Source organism: Bos indicus x Bos taurus, chromosome 4 (assembly GCF_003369695.1).
Source record: "Bos indicus x Bos taurus breed Angus x Brahman F1 hybrid chromosome 4, Bos_hybrid_MaternalHap_v2.0, whole genome shotgun sequence".
Lineage (NCBI taxonomy): Eukaryota > Metazoa > Chordata > Mammalia > Artiodactyla > Bovidae > Bos > Bos indicus x Bos taurus.
The window spans coordinates 15069830-15087286 of NC_040079.1; the positions used below are offsets into that span (position 1 = coordinate 15069830).

At 47.4% G+C, this 17457-nt stretch overlaps 1 protein-coding gene and 1 non-coding gene across 3 annotated transcripts in view; one reads left to right on the top strand and one right to left on the bottom strand.

Annotated features, from left to right (window-relative positions):
• The window catches only part of TMEM178B (transmembrane protein 178B), a 412460-nt gene that overhangs the window by 13362 nt on the left and 381641 nt on the right, over positions 1 to 17457 (bottom strand). The gene's annotated exons all lie outside the window — the stretch shown is intronic.
• Positions 5977 to 6049, top strand: TRNAE-CUC. The gene has a single exon. It is a non-coding gene; the product is annotated as a tRNA-Glu (tRNA).

The window sequence follows — 17457 nt, forward strand, 5'->3', positions numbered from 1 at the left end:
GGGCTGTAGTCCATGGGGTCACAAAGAGTTGGGCATGAATGAGTGACTAACACTTACTTACTGACCAGGCTTGATGGCCACCTGGTAGCTGAAACAGGTGTCTAAACCCAGCCATGCAAAATGATAGCTGCTGGGCATCAGGTGGATTCTTCTCCATCTCATCTCCCTCATCTAGGCGTTGATATTTACTCCCACTCAATCCCATCAAAACACTTATTCTTCTGGGTGTATGTTAGATTTGATCACAAGTTCACTGGTGACCTCTACACCTAAGACAGAGCCTTTTCTTTCTTGGGAAGAGAGCGTCAGTGGGTTCAAATGTCAGGATGGGAACTAAGGTCAGAGCACCACTGTCCTGTCTCCTAGACTGGACTCAGCCATTTCCACGCTCTGACCAGTCTGCACAGAGTCCTAGCAGCTGTCCTGGCCCTTTTCCTTCATGGCCCAATCTAAGTCCCCAATCTCCCAAGAAGTCTTCTCTGAGTATGCCTGGCATGAGACAGTCCTCATTTGTTTCAAACTCCTTAAAACGAGAGGAGAGTGGAAAAAGTTGGCTTAAAGCTCAACATACAGAAAATGAAGATCATGGCATCTGGTCCCATCACTTCATAGGAAATAGATGGGGAAACAGTGGAAACAGTGTCAGACTTTATTTTTGGGGGCTCCAAAATCACTGCAGATGGTGACTGCAGCCATGAAATTAAAAGACGCTTACTCCTTGGAAGGAAAGTTATGACCAACCTAGATAGCATATTGAAAAGCAGAGATATTACTTTGCCAACAAAGGTCTGTCTAGTCAAGGCTATGGTTTTTCCAGTGGGCACGTATGGATGTGAGAGTTGGACTGTGAAGAAAGCTGAGTGCCGAAGAATTGATGCTTTTGAACTGTGGTGTTGGAGAAGACTCTTGAGAGTCCCTTGGACTGCAAGAAGATCCAACCAGTCCATTCTGAAGGAGATCAGCCCTGGGATTTCTTTGGAAGGAATGATGCTAAAGCTGAAACTCCAGTACTTTGGCCACCTCATGCGAAGAGTTGACTCATTGGAAAAGACTGATGCTGGGAGGAATTGGGGGCAGGAGGAAAAGGGGACGACAGAGGATGAGATGGCTGGATGGCATCACCGACTCAATGGACGTGAGTTTGAGTGAACTCTGGTAGTTGGTGATGGATAGGGAGGCCTGGCGTGCTGCAATTCATGGGGTCGCAAAGAGTCGGACATGACTGAGCGACTGAACTGAACTGAAAACATTTTCAGTCTGGAATAGGCAATCTGAAAATTAGCTATAGGAACCTTCTCTTGTTCCCTGTTTTGGTTTCTGTTCAGCTACACTGTAACTTCCTCCAGAGCTGGCATGGCAGCGTCTCCTTTTGTACTACACACAGCCCTGTGCAGTAAATCCATATCACTGGAGGAAACAGCTATGGGACTTTTAAATGAAAATATGGACTTGGAAAGAGAAGGGAATAAAAGAGATACCATGGCTGGACCTCCCACTCTCCTTTCTCCTAAATCATTTTGTGGCTGGTGAAGTGTGTGTGTGTGTGTGTGTGTGTGTGTGTGTGCATGCCCACACATGTCCATGCCTACCTACCTTGTGTTTCAATGGGTACCTTGGATTTCAAGAAGCATTTTTGTTTCTATAGAAATTCAGCATCAGAATAATACACTCTCTGCAGGATTATTTTGCAGAGCCATAATAATAAATGTGGAAAAGCTTAGAGAAGTTAAAATTGCTTTCTATAGGTAAGGTATAATATTAGAGAGGGAAAGCTTTAAGTGAGGGCGAAGAAAAATTGTTCTGGAGGACAAGAAAAATTGTGCTCACTGCTTTTCATCTCCATCACCTGCTCCATTCTCTCCCAGCCCCGTCGAAGGGCAAGTGCCAAACCAGGAAGCACTTATTCTCAGCAGAGACCAGACAAAGTGCTCACTTATGACCCTTAGTTCTGTGTGCTGTGTCAGAACTCAAACCATGGGATCTGGAAGATCTCAGAATACAGTCTTGAGACCTATCTTGGTAAGAGAACTTATCTTGGGGCTCAGAGCAGTTTCAGCATCTACCAGGGGTTACATCCTGACATTGGTGGGTTTGCAACGAAGCTTGTGCTCAACCAGGAGGGGTAAAAGGAAGCAGCCCTCAGAGAAGGGTTGGAAATCGCTAGGTGGCATGAGGTGGGAACCTTTATGAGTGCTATAGATGCTCTGGTTTCTCTGGAATGCAAAGGCAGCATTTATAGCTATCCCATTTACTAAATTATAAAATTCATTTATTAAACACCTATTGCCTAGGGGACTGAGAGAGCTATATTCTTACTGTTTTTAGTCTACACAGAACACTTTTCCTTCTTTCTTCTTCTTCTTCTTTTTTTTTTTTTTAATGTATTTATTTATTTGGCTGGGCCAGGTCTTAGTTGCACCATGTGGGATCTAGTTCCCCGACCAGGGATTGAACCCAGGCCCCCTGCACCGGGAGCATAGGGTCTTAGCCACTGGACCACCAGGGAAGCGCCCCCTTCTTTCTTTTGTTAAAACATCATCACCATTCTTTCTGCCAAGGAAGCCGTTTTGTGATCACAATGATTAAATTCAGGCAGATGCACTTGACTCAAGCCAAGTCTCAGTTTTTGTATCTTCTGTACCTCTTGAAGTTGCTGTGAGGTTACATATATTTATGCAAATCACATATGAACAAATCCCATAAATTATATAATTCATATAGTAATTCAAAATTAAATAATCTGCTGAAGGTTCCAAGGTACAAGGAACAGAGCAAATACCTGATTTTGTTGCACAGCCTCAAACTATTTGATTGTGGAAACACTCGAGAACTATTCATCACAATGGCTTCCATTGGCCCCCTTAAAAAACAGCATCCTCCAGGAGAAGCAACCACTGGCCCACTTCAGTCTTGCCCACTGGCCTTGGATATTCCACACCTCAAGGAGTGAAAAGTTGGGAAGATCTGAGTCTGGTGGTCTGTGGTGAGCTGTGAGCTTTCCAAATAGGACAGGAAAGAGAGTTCTAGAGGGCAAATGAAGCAAGAGTACAGCATCGCCTTTTTCTCAATGCAAATCTTTGCAGCTTCCTATCCATCTGGGCCTTGGTTCAGAGCTGAGAGTCAGTGGATCCAGCTGGCTTCTTAACTAGACTGAGAGTGGCGTCCACAGCTGTGCAGAAAGGAACATTCTCAAGCTGTGAATAGTGAGCTTCCAAGCGGAAGGCCGCTTAGAACATGCCATCTTCCTGCTCCTGCTTCTCTTTCCTCTTCTCTTTCTAAGCCAATGCCTTCTGGCGGACAATGGTCCACAGAGCAAACTTTGAGAACCTCTAGAGCAGATGGCAATCTTGCCCTGGGTTTCTTGCTGGGGACAATGCGTGAAGGCATACAAAACCTCCTGCAGGCCATCTCTGATACTATACTTCTCTGGTCACTCTACCAGTCATCTTCCTAAGTAGATACAAGAGAAAGCCTCGTCTCCACACCCGCCTCCCACCTCACCACCCCCCTCCCACCCACTGGGCCAGCATGAAGCCCAGTACAAACTGCTCTTTCATTATGTTTGAGTCACTGTCTTGGTCATCATGAGACTCTCCTGGCCCACCCAGAGGTCCCCCAGGGTCAGCCCACACCAGCTTCCTAGGAGGAGACCTGCTAGTGATCAGGATATAGCTTCATGGAAAGACAACTCCATCAAGAATCAGAAAACCTAGGTTCTGGTTCCATTCTTTCCCAAGAAGTGGATTAAATCACCTCATCTCTCTTGGCTATGATCTCCTTGAATACAGAATACAAGGGGTAGACCAGACCTGTAAGATTCTTCTGATTAAGTGATCCTGTGACTCTAGGTATTGGGAGAAAAAGGTACCATTCTCTCTGTTCTAGGACTTGCTGTCACTTACTGTGTCAGACATGAGCCACCTGGAGAGAAGATGCTGGTTCTCACTTCCTGACATGCACAGAAGGGCTGGTGAATGAAACCATTAGATGTCATTATTCGCCATCAGTGTGCATATGAGGCTCAGCTCGAAATGGCCTTGATTCAAAACGTAGAAGGATAGGGACCCAGCTGTTTAAGTGTCTGGAAGAAATTGGCTCTCTGGCTTCTGCCCTATCTGATCCAAGCCAATGCCATGATCATTAGTAGAAGAAGAGAGAGGCTTGGAGTGGTAGCCAGAGGATAAGGAGAGCCTGCCACCTGGTTTGGTTTGTTTCCACATGCATGGCACATCTGTCGGCTTGGCTTGGCCCTCGCTTGAGATGAAAACCTGAACCCAAGTGACTTGGGCATGCTGTCACCCCATCACTGGGTCACTGAACACATATATAGCTTTATATAAATCAAACACTTATTTGTACTATTTATAATATGATGGGCTTCCCTGGTAGTTCAACTGGTAAAGAATCTACCTGCAATGCAGAAGACCCCAGTTCAATTCCTGGGTCAGGAAGATCCCCTGGAGAAGGGATCGGCTATCTATTCCAGTATTCTTGGGCTTCCCTGGTGGCTCAGCTGGTAAGGAATCTGCCTGCAATGTGGGAGACCTGGGTTTGGTTCCTGGATTGGGGAGATCCCCTGGAGAAGGGAACAGCTACCCACTCCAGTATTCGGGCCTGGAGAATTCCATACAGTCAATGTGGTTCACAAAGAGTTGGACACGGCTGAGCAACTTTCACTTTTCACTTTCACATAATATGATAGGCATTGTTCCAAAAGCTTTAGAAATGGTAGTTCTTTGAATCCTCAAAGCAAAACCTTATGAGGTTTAGAAAGGGAAAGTAAGACACAGAGAGCTTAAGTACATTGCCCCAGATGATACAGCTGCTACGTCCTGGAGCCAGGATTCAAACCCACGCTTCTGCCACTTGTTTCCTCTCGGTCCAGCTCCTTCGTGTGGTGGGTATTGTCTCACGTGGAGCTAGTATTGTGGGTATTGTCTCTGGAGCTGGACGGTAAGCAGTGTAAGCAGAGAAGCTCTTCTCTTCCCCAACAGGACCCTGTACATGGTGGTGTTTAAGTAAGATTTACCTACTAGAAGGTGAGATTGGGAGAAAAGGGCCTATCACTATCAAAATGGCCCTAAGGAGGTTCTGGGTGACCCTCAGACTCACGGCTTAGTTAATAAAAATCTCATGGCTGACTTCTCCAGATAATTAGGAAAACCAATCACAGTCCACATATAACTTCACTCTGGTCTATGTTGGGTCGAAGGGTGACTTCCTCTAGAGGGACGTGAGTTTTCCATGAGGATCAGGATGTTTTGGTTGAGAAAGGAAAGGAATCAAGATCTAGAACATCAACTCTCTTTCAGTAAGACTTTTGGTAGCTTCCCAGGAGGCCAGAAACCAAACCCAGTGGGCAGAGTAACCTGGTGGTCAGAAGCCCCGGGGGAGCTCCGTTTGGACCCCCGCCCATCAGCAGGCTTCTCCCCACAGGGCTGCTGGCTTGTCAGTGGGCCTGTACCTAGCAACCCTTTAGTTCCCCTTGTTCTGGTCCTTATTCACCCCTCTTCATTTTCTGAGTTCAAACTTTGATGAGAAGAAAGACCCAGAAAGAAGGTAGAGAGGACAGAAGACATCAGCTTTTTTACTGTTAAGGCAAGTATGGCGACTGTGGCTTGGCTCCTGGCCACCAACAAGCTCAGGAATACTTCCCCCCACTAGGCTGACATTTTAGGATAGTTTCCCTAGGGAATGTTTGGTTCTGCAGAGAGATACACTCACCCAGAAGTGACTCACACTGGTGGGCCAGAAAAAGAAAGAAAATGAGGCCTCCAATGTGGCCTCCTGATGCTGGCCTGGGTGGTGGGCCTTGATTCTGGGAATGCTGGCCACTAAAGAGGCCAAGCAAAAGCAGACAACCCAGATGCTGTTGGGCCCAGGAGCTCAGCCTCCTCTGGCAACCTCACCACTCGGAAGTCAGTCACCTCTTCTCCTTCAGGAAGCAGGGCCTTAACAGGTAGAGTTGGGGGGGTTTCCCTGGTGGTCCAGTGGTTAAAACTCTGCACTCTCAATGCAGGGGGCCCAGGCTCGATCCCTGGTCAGGGAACTAGATCCCACATGTCAGAACTAAGAGTCTGCAGGCTGCAACTAAAGATTTCAAGTGCCATAACTAAGACCCAGCATGGCCAAAAAAAAAATATATATGTATATATACATATACATATACATATATATATATATTTTAAAGGTAGAATTGGTATACTTCTAAAGAGAGGAGAGAAGTTTCCTACTTTACCGGCCTAGATGGGAATGCTGAGATAAAGAGAGATTGCCATCCCACCACCCTTGGCTGTACTAACTCAAAGACCCTAGGAATCTGTGACGCAGAGGCTTCTGGGAAATGTGATTTCAGTTGAAAATGTTAAGAGCTAAATGGGAGAGGAATATTTTAATTTATTATTTAGAATAAATTGTAGCCCATGAGGGTGGTAGAATCTTTAAGGTATTCCTGGGTTTTGTTGGCGGGGGTTTGGGGGGGCGGCTGTAGTAGAAAGGACACAGCTACCAGATTCCTTCCTCCCCAGGGCCAAAATTATGGGTTCAAATAACATATCAAATTTACATTTAACTTGACACAAAGCTGCTTAAGCATTTTTTTTTTTAAACGATGGAAGGTTTTTTTTTTTTTTTTGGCTTCATTCACAACAGAGTTTAGTTACATAGAAATATATAAGAACGGAAATGTATTAATAACATGTGAAATCCTAAACCGGAATGAATAAATAAAGACCTGATGGACTGCTCCTGAAGAGTGGCCAACTCCAAGCCTAGGAGCAGTTTCATTTGATAAATGGACATGAAAAGCCCTTGAAGGGGCAAGTTCACTGAATTCCTCCTGCAGCTTCAATCCTGAGCCTCTCTGTGAGGCTGCCCTTGAGTCCCCAGGAGAGAAAGGCTCCCTTTCTCTGGGCACCCACAGTCCCCACTGATCACTCTGCTTGGGTGGCCCTTAAAGTCTTCTCTACCCATCTTCCTCCTGTCCTACCCAAAGGGACATCTACCTGCCCCTTGCAAGTGGGGGAGAGGAGGACCCCTCTGGCCTCCAGACACTAGTGAAAGCTGGTGGGTGAGCCTGTGTCTGCATTCTGCTTCATTTCTTATGCCTCCTTCTTCATCCCAGGTGGCCTCGCCTGGTACCCTTTTCTTTTATCCCACATGTTCCAGGAACAGAGAAGAAAGAGGGGACATCGATCTGAAGACCTTAGATTAAGGCTCCACCATTTACTTAATTGCATGACTTTATATGGAACAACAGACTGGTTCCAAACAGGAAAAGGAGTATGTCAAGGCTGTATATTGTCACCCTGCTTATTTAACTTCTATGCAGAGTACATCATGAGAAACGCTGGGCTGGAAGAAGCACAAGCCGGAATCAAGATTGCCGAGAGAAATGTCAATAACCTCAGATATGCAGATGACGTCACCCTTGTGGCAGAAACTGAAGAGGAACTAAAAAGCCTGTTGATGAAAGTGAAAGAGGAGAGTGAAAAAGTTGGCTTAAAGCTCAACATTCAGAAAACGAAGATCATGGCATCTGGCCCCATCACTTCATGGGAAATAGATGGGGAAACAGTGGAAACAGTGTCAGACTTAATTTTTTCGGGCTCCAAAATCACTGCAGATGGTGACTGCAGCCATCTCCTTGGAAGGAAACTTATGACCAACCTAAATAGCATATTCAAAAGCAGAGACATTACTTTGCCAACAAAGGTCCATCTAGTCAAGGCTATGGTTTTTCCTGTGGTCATGTATGGATGTGAGAGTTGGACTGTGAAGAAAGCTGAACACCAAAGAATTGATGCTTTTGAACTGTGGTACTGGAGAAGACTCTTGCAAGTCCCTTGGACTGCAAGGAGATCCAACCAGTCCATCTTAAAGGAGACCAGTCCTGGGTGTTCATTGGAAGGACTGATGCTGAGGCTGAAACTCCAATACTTTGGCCACCTCATGCGAAGAGTTGACTCATTGGAAAAGACTCTGATGCTGGGAGGGATTGGGGGCAGGAGGAGAAGGGGACCACAGAGGATGAGATGGCTGGATGGCATTGCCAACTCGATGGACATGAGTTTGAGTGAACTCCGGGAGTTGGTGATGAACAGGGAGGCCTGGCGTGCTGCAGTTCATGGGGTCACAAAGAGTTGGACACAACTGAGTGACTGAACTGAACTGACGACTGACTGAAACTTGTTTCTTGGATCTCTGGGTCAAGTTCATTATGTACAAAATCAGCGAAGTAATGCCAACCTTAAGGACTGCCAGAAAGATGAAAGGTAAATAATGTTTAGACAGCATCTGCCACTGACACAGCATTGATGCTCCAACAAGTGAGCTCTTCCCTTCCTCACTGCCTCTTCCACCTGTTCTCTTGGGGTGGTGCTGTGTGGGATGTTGAAGGTCAAATGGGAACTTCCCCTCCCTTTGAAGCTCTGTGAACTAAAAATTGTCACCTGACTCATAATGAACTGGTAGCTCAGACAGTAAAGAATCTGCCTGCAAAGCAGGAGAGTGTGGTTTGATCCCTGGGTTGGGAAGATCCCCTGGAGGAAGAAATGTCTAACCACTCCAGTATTCTTGCCTGGGGAATCCTAACGAAAAGAGGAGCCTGGCAGGCTACAGTCCATTGGGTTGCAAAGAGTCAGACACAACTGAGTGACTTTCACTTTCATTTTGGGTGACCAGCATCTTCCTTTCCCAAGAACGGTAGATAGGTAGATCAAAGAGGTCCTCATCCTCCTTACTGTTGAAATGACACAGAATTTTCTTGTTTTTAATATTTTGCATTGTAAAGTTGTCAGTCCTGAAAAGGGAAATGGCTCATTTATCAGACTAACTGGTCTAGGTGTCTGACTCTCCTCTAAGATCGTGGGCAACTCTCAGGCAGGCAGGAGTTTTATTTTTTATCCTCCAAAGTATCATATGTTTTATCCTTAAGTATTTAGCAGGTACTTAAGGGGTTGTTTATTTAATGAATTATGAACATTGGGCAGATCCCAATGGTTCACCAAAGTGGGGAATGGGCTCTCCTCTCTCACAACCACATCTTGGACATCCTTGATGCTCTGATGGCTCCTATAGATGGGGTGAGGGTATTTTCCCCAAATCAAGACACATGGTATGAGACATGATCTGGTAAGAGCAAAGCGTATTTGAAATCAGGAGACTTCCAGAGCATCAGGGAGAGAAACGCGCTACATAGGCACTCATTCTCTAATTATTTTTCTGTTTGTTTAGTTGCTCTCTTGTGTCTGACTCTTTTGTGATCCCATGGACTGTAGCCTGCCAGGCTCCTCTGTCCATGGGATTTCCCAGGCAAGGATACTGGAGTGGGTTGCCATGTTCTTCTCCAGGGGATCTTTCTGAGCCAGGGACTGAACCCACACCTCCTATGTCTCGTGTATTGCAGGTGGCTCCTTTACCCTGAGCCACCAAGTATTTTATACCTGGAGACAAAAAGTGAGTCATTCCCCATCTGTCCCCAAAGCCCTAGTTCTGTTGGATGAAGAAGCAGGTCCAGTAGAGCAGAGTTGACTGATACCTCTGGGTCTGTCTTCACAAAACTTCTCCAGTATCATGCTTTCAGATCTCCCAAGAATCACTCTCCCACCAGCACCTCCTAGACCTTCAAGGCCATCGCCAGCCTACTGTGGGACAATGTATACCGCAACTGGTTTGGGCTTGCTAAGCTCCTCCCCACCTCTACCCACTGGGGTCATCATTCACAGTGAGGTGAAGGATGGTGGAGGGGGTGCAGCCCTGAGCCCAAGGTGTGCCTGACTCTGCACCGTAGGGGCTGCCTGGCCCTGCCCCCAGCTCTCTGCCCTGGGCTGCTTCTCCAGAACACTGCTCTGGTCCCCAGAGGGACCTGGGGTTCTACTGTGCACACACCCCAGCTCACCTGTTGGTGATGTCCTCTCAGCCTACCTCAGGGTGCCCCTGTGTCTGGTCTGGGACGTTTTCCCTGTGTCTGGTACCCTGAGCAATCCTGCACATGTGTATGTGCATGCTAATTTGCCTCAGTCATGTCCCACTCTTTGTGACCCTATGGACTGTAGCCCGGCAGGCTCCTCTGTCCATGGGATTCTCCAGGCAAAAATACTGGAGTGGGTTGCCATTCCTTCCTCCAGGAGATCTTCCTGACCCAGGGATCAAACCCACTCTACTCTCTATCGAAAGTATAGAAAATAAACTTCCTTAAAATAAGACCTATGTTTACTCAATTTTTAAAGCACTGTGTATGCTCACAGAAATATTTTTTGAACTGAGTTAGAATTTGTTGTGGAAATATGTAAAATATGGCTTAATATATCTGATTACATTATGATTCTTGGTGTGGTGTGCATGCACGCTGAGTTATGTCCAACTCTTTGCGACCCTAGGGACTGTATAGCCCACCAGGCTCCTCTGTCCATGGGCTTCTTCAGGCAAGTATATTGGAGTGGGTTGCCATAACTTCCTCCAGGGGATCTTCCTGACCCAGGAAGATCGAACCCATGTCTCTTATGCCTCCTGCATTGGCAGGCAGGTTCTTTACCACTAGCACCCCCTGGGAAGCCCTCCAGCCCTGTACACACTGTGCATCATAGACATCCAGGCAGTAGGGGCGACAGGAGCCTCTCGAGGGTGGACTCCCTCCCCGCTTCCCTGGGTGTGGCTATTTCTGATGCCGCCTTTCCAGGTCCTCATTCTCTTCTGTGCACCCAGGACTGGAGAGAAGCCATTCATCCCTTCCACCAGGGCCTCCCTCATCACTGTTTCCGGGGAGCAGCTTTTAAGGCTGACAGGAGGGGTCTGTGCATTTACTCCAGGAATGAGCATTTTTCTTTGATTGATGACTGATTTCAAGAGGCAGGAGCTTGGCAGCCAAGTTCCCTTTCTCAGAAGCTTGCACACCTCTGTAAGAACATCCTCGAAGAACCACAGGGAGGGAGGCTTTTGAGGCTGCTTTAGAAATTACCTCAGTTTCCATGGCAATCAAGCTCTGTGGCGTTGCCACCACCTTCTGGGTCTTTCTGTTCCCACTGGAAAGACTATTGGAGAAATCTCTTATTTCTCGACAAGGATTCCAGGAGAGAGATGGTTTTCCAGCTTACCTGCACCACCCCTCCCCCCGCATTCTTCTTGGCTGCCCTTCCCAACCCATTCTTGCTGATGGCCCATTGTCTGGAAGCAAGAGACCCCAATTTGGGGCAGTCCTGTTAGCATTTCTAACCCATGAAAGACAGGCTGTCAGGGTCCCAGCCTGAGTCTGGACTGTATCTGTGCACGTCTGTGTTGATGGAGGCATGACAGCCAGGTAGGCACCAGGGTTGTGGAGAAATCACTCATCCTGAGTAGGACCCAAAACCGTCCACCCACACTCAGCCTAGACACTGTACCAAAACCACGCTTTACCATCTGTAGTAACCTAACCCTGCCATTCCCTTCCTTAGACCTTGACACTTGTGGGTCTGCCCTGCCCATGCAAGGGGTTGGACTGCATTACAGGACCTTCCTAAGAGATCCATCAGTTCTTCCTTGATGGCTCAGCAGGTAAAGAATCTGCCTGCAATGCAGGAGACCCTCAAGAGACATGGGTTTGATCCCTGGGTAGGGAAGATCCCCTGGAGGAGGGAGGGCATGGCAACCCACTCCAGTATTCATGCCTGGAGAACCCCATGGACAGAGGAGCCCAGTGGGCTACAGTACATGGGGTTGCAAAGAATCAGACACAACTGAAGCAACTTAGCATGCACACATGGGAGATCCATCAACTCTTCCATTTAAAGCATCAACAGACAGCATGAGTGCTAAGGCTTTTTCAATCCTGCTGTTTTCATCGATCTGGGATGTTATCAATATTCTCACCCAATCTTAAAGACCTGCATAGAAATATAAAGGTCTTACACCAAGGTTCCAAGTCTCAATAAATTCTGACCTTACCTCCCTGGTCTGAGACCCTGTCAGTTTTGGAAGACACTCCTCTCCCTGTTGGCAGTAGGCAATACACTCCGCCGTGTCTTATTAGCAGCTTATGTCGGCAATGTTTGGAGAGGGAGCTTTTGATGTGACAGAAGGGGGAACACTTGTTCTGCATGATTATCCATTCATCAAAGGGCAAGGGGTGATTTCCAGCCCAGCAGACTCAGCCTCAGTTAGGGAGGAGGGCAGCTGCATGCAGAACAGGGAGAAGACCTGAGTTTTCAAGTTCTCTGGGAGCCTCTGTAGCAAAAGGCTGTGGTGTTCTGGGATCAGGGCGTCTGGGTGTGGGGTGATACTGGAGGCGGAGATGGCTCATGGGCCTGCGACATGAGTAGCTGTGTGCTGGCTTTAATATTCTGCTGTTGCCATCTTGAAATTCTTAATAATGTTTGAATAAGGGGACCACAAAGAAGGCTGAGCACTGAAGAATTGAAGCTTTTGAACTGTGGTGTTGGAGAAGACTCTTGAGAGTCCCTTGGACTGCAAGGAGATCCAACCAGTCCATCCTAAAGGAAATCAGTCCTGAATATTCATTGGAAGGACTGATGCTGAAGCTGAAACTCCAACACTGGCCACATGATGTGAAGAACTGACTCACTGGAAAAGACCCTGATGCTGGGAAAGATTGAAGGCAGGAGGAGAAGGGGATGACAGATTATGAGATGTTTGGATGGATCACCGACTCGATGCACATGAGTTTAAGCAAGCTCCAAGAGATGGTGAAGGACAGGGAAGGCTGATGTGCTGCAGTCCATGGGGTCACACAGAGTCAGACACAACTGAACGACTGAACAACAAAGGGGTCCAAGTTTTCATTTTACCTTGGTCCTCACAAATTATGGAGCTGGTCCCGGTTGGAAGGGATAGATGTTACCAGGTGTGTGGCAATGCAGCACCTTCTGGGGGTGCATGACAGTCCTCCTACCCTAACCTGGCTACCCCAGGCACAGACATCACGCCCTCACTCACTGGAACTGGGCATGGCTGGCTGAAGAAACCCCAGCTGCAGGGACTCCCAAAGGAAGCCAGACCACTGATAAATGTCACACGATATCCAATGATAGCCCAGGGGAGAAGCCCAGAGCAATCTATGAAATAGACAGAGGGTAAGGCAGAATCGGAGAAGGCAATGGCACCCCACTCCAGAACTCTTGCCTGGAAAATCCCATGGACGGAGGAGCCTGGTAGACTTCAGTCCATTGGGTCGCTAAGAGTCGGACACAACTGAGAGACTTCACTTTGACTTTTCACTTTCATGCATTGGAGAAGGAAATGGCAACCCACTCCAGTGTTCTTGCCTAGAGAATCCCAGGGACGGGGGAGCCTGGTGGGCTGCCATCTATGGGGTCGAGCAGAGTCGGACACAACTGAAGTGACTTAGCAGCAGCAGCAGCAAGGCAGAATCAATCAAGCCCAGACCATGGCCTACAAGGCCCTACACCATCCATCCAGCTTTGGGCGTATCTCCATCTCACTCTGCTCCTGGCACAATCCTCTCCTCTTGCTCAGCTTTTTCAGACCCAAGAAGCTCATCCCCATCCCAGGATGTCCTCTACACCTGCTGTTTGTTCTTACAGGGACTAATCTTTCCTGAGTCTTCCCATGGCTCAGCATCCTCCCTTCATTCACATCTCTGTCCACCATAACCACCCTGAGGGGCCTCCATCCCCACTCAATGGCCCTTCACCTACAATGATGGCCCCCCAGGACTCTCCATCTCCCTCCCAGCTTAATTTTTCTCCATTGTTCTCACCCCCTGATATCAGATCATGTGTTTACTTTATGGGACTTGCTTCTTGTCTGTTTCTCTAGCTAGAATGAAAGCTTCATGAGGACTTGATCCTATTTCCTAGCACAGCCCAAGGGCTTAATCAGTGTCTGGCACATAGTACAGGCAATCAGTATTGAATGAATGCATGAGTAGGGTGGTGATTAGCCAGAGAAATAATATCTGTTCAACAAGTTCATCTTCACCACCCTGTGGTGTGTGTGTCTTTGCGTGCTGTTGGTGGTGGTGGTGACATGGGGCTGCTTAAAGCAAAGCGCCCCTGAAGGTAGTCATTTTTCAAAAAAGGAGCATCTCAGTTGTAACAATAATAAGGTCTAGAAATTACTGCGGAGAAGGCAATGGCACCCCACTCCAGTACTCTTGCCTGGAAAATCCCATGGACGGAGAAGCCTGGTAGGCTACAGTCCATGGGGTTGCTGAGTCAGACACGACTGAGTGACTTCACTTTCACTTTTCACTTTCATGCATTGGAGAAGGCAAATGGCAACCCACTCCAGTGTTCTTGCCTGGAGAATCCCAGGGACGGAGGAGCCTGGTGGGCTGCCGTCTATGGGGTCCCACAGAGTCGGACACGACTGAAGTGACTTAGCAGCAGAAATTATTGAGAACAATGGAACCTTTTTACACAAGTTAACTCTACAGTATTCACAACCATGCCTCAATTGGGTACTATTATTAGCCTTGTGTTACAGGTGAGAAAATCGAAGCAAGGCATGAATTAGCATCTGCCCTGGATAACGTGTAGTGGTGTGGCTGTGTTGAATGCTTGATGGGCAGGTGAAAGGCCATTCTGGCAAGGCCTCCACTGACCAGATTAGGGTTTATAGAGCCAGGGCTGCTTACCATTCTCCTCCAAAGTGCAAATCTGCAATGCAGGAGGTCCCACTGGGTGGTAAGGGCGCACGTGCTTTGGGGTCTATTTCAACTCTTAAGGCAAAAATGAAGCCCCAGCCACACTGTCCTGGCCACTGGTTCTACATCAGGCAAGCATGCATGTTATTTCCTGATCTTCCTGACAAGGTGCTCCTCCTTCCCCCAAATGTCTTTGTTTTGAATTTAATTATCAAATGCTAAAACATATTCAAATATGCACCTTCCAAAGGGAGCTATATCCCAGGATATGAAGTAGTCTGTGAATCTCTGCTGAGGACTGTGAGAGAAAGGCTGTAAGACAAAATGTCAAGAGAAGAGTTGTGACGTTGTAGTGACATCTCACCTGAAGTTATAGAGGCCGTTTAGCAAGGTAGGTAGATGGGCTTTGTGCCCTTGTTGGTCATGACAGATTATAGACTCTCTTCTGCCTATTAGAAGGGAATTCACCTGGGGTACGTGTGTAATATTCACTACCACTTTAGTATCATTTACACAGAAGAGCAACAGCTATCATTTGCTGAGGGTTTCTTATAAGCTTGCATCGTGTTAAGTCATTGGCTTATTGATTGTATCCTCTTTCCCCAGAATAGTATCTAACTTAGGTGGTCATGCTTCTCTTAACCATGTCTCATGAATGTTGAGACACAGTTCCTATTGAACTTAGAGAAACTCAGTCCTAGCCACATTTCCGAGCAGTGCTGGCGCTTGGGAGGACAGTAGGGAGAGGCTGATGGGGAAGCTTGGATGTTGTCCTACTTCACAGCATCCCTAAAACCACTCCACTTACTGCCTGGAAGACACATTAACCCTGTCAAGACACCCATACCTTGGGCTCTGCATTTTAGGAGTGTGTGTGTGCTTGGTCACTCAGTCATGTCTGACTGTTTGTGACCTGCATGGACTGTGGCCTGCCAGGCTCCTCTGTCCATGGAGATTCTCCAGGCCAAGAATACTGGAGTGGGTTGCCATGCCCTCCTCCAGGGGATCTCCCTAACCCAGGGATTGAACCTGAGTCTCCCACATTGCAGGTGGATTCTTTACCATCTGAGTCACCAGGGGAGCCCAAGAATGCTGGAGTGAGAAGCCTATTCCTTTTCCAGGGGATCTTCCCAACCCAGGAATTGAATCGGGGTCTCCCGCATTGCAGGCAGATTCTTTACCAGCTGAGCTACCAGGGAAGTTTTCAGGATTGCTGGACCTTCTTTATCAAGGTCTTTTTCTACCAGAAGAGGGGTATCTGGGGGTTTACCGCACAACTGCTCTCTGCTGGGCTTGGTGGAAGAGTGTCATTGAGCATCACTGGGTTGCAGATGACTGCAGTCACTCAAAGTGGATAGCTTGAGCTTCTTTGGGAGCATCCTCTTTGCTCTCCTGACTGACCGGGGAGTTAGACAAGGTTTTGCTGATCACACAGGTGAGAGGAAAAGGAGCTTTAAAGATTTCCTCTTCCCATGAGAACTTGTGCCCTCAATTCTGGCCACCGTCTCCTCCACACACCCCTTTGTGCTTTGAGAAGGGAGGATATTCTGCAATTCTGAGAGTTGCATCTGCTTAGAAGTACAGAATTGGAGTGATGCCACTGTGGGCAGTCATGTACAGCGCAGGGGTTCATGGGGATCTCCCACACAGGGAGCTGGAAGCAGAGAGAGCGGGATGGGCTGCAAGAAGCCAGGCTGGCATCCCCGACTGGGCCCTGCTTCCATTTCTGCCACCAGACACCCATGCCTCAGCCTTTTCATTCTAGGCTTGTAAGTTTTCAGAACTGCTGGACCTTTATCAAGGTCCTTGTGACCTAGGACAGCTGATGTAACTCCTCTTATCTGGAAATACAAGAAGGTCGAACTGGATGGTCTCTAAGGCCCCCTTCCATTTCTAACTTTCTAGGAGTCCAAATTAAAGACAGAAAGTTCTTTCTGAGGTCATGTATAATTCATACCCTCCATCCAAAAGGAATTTGAGACAGACTCCAGGACTGTTCAAATAAAGATAAAGGGAGAATAAGAAACCCCATGGAAGAGGAGAAGGTCAGACCAGGAACAGAAGATAAGACAGGCTAATTTCTTGAAGGACTGCTAGCTCTAATCAAGAAAAAACAAAACACTTTTTCTGTTGTACATAATGCCCTCTTTTGATACATGCATTCAACAGATATTGGAGGCTGCAGACACTTTTCAGACCCAGGCGGTACCTTGGAGAACAAGGCAGATAAGCTTTTGGGGCTCATGGAGCTGATGTCTATGTTGGTGGGTGGGGGGTGAGTTGGAGAATGTTAAAAAAACACTGCAGACACCCAGTATCCAGGTCTTGATTTACCATCCTCCAACAGAAGGAACCAGGCTCCTTGGAGAAATGGCCAGTTCTAAGATGAGGGCAGGAAATAACACTAGATGAGCCTGGAGCACCTCAAAGTGCTCAAAACTAAGGAAGTGCTCAAAAAAGGCAAAATCAAAAGGCTACACTGATGAGTATACCAAAGGGCACGGGGCCAACGGAAAGAGCTCCCTGTGGCCCAAACTGGGACAGCTGGACAACAAGGTAAACAGAGTACTGAATTATGATTCAAATTATAAAATCAACATTCATGAGTCCACACTGAAATGAATAGATAATTTAAAGAATCTGCCTGCAAAGAAGGAGACCCAGGTTCAATCCCTGGGTCAGGAAGATCCCCTGGAGAAGGGAATGGCAACCCACTCCAGTATTCTTGCCTGGAGAATCCCATGGACAGAGGAGCCTGGCAGGCTGCAGTCCATAGGGTGGCAAAGGCCCGGACACGACTGAGTGACTAATGCTTTTACTTTCAATAAACAGGGAAAAATTCCAAATAGTTTATG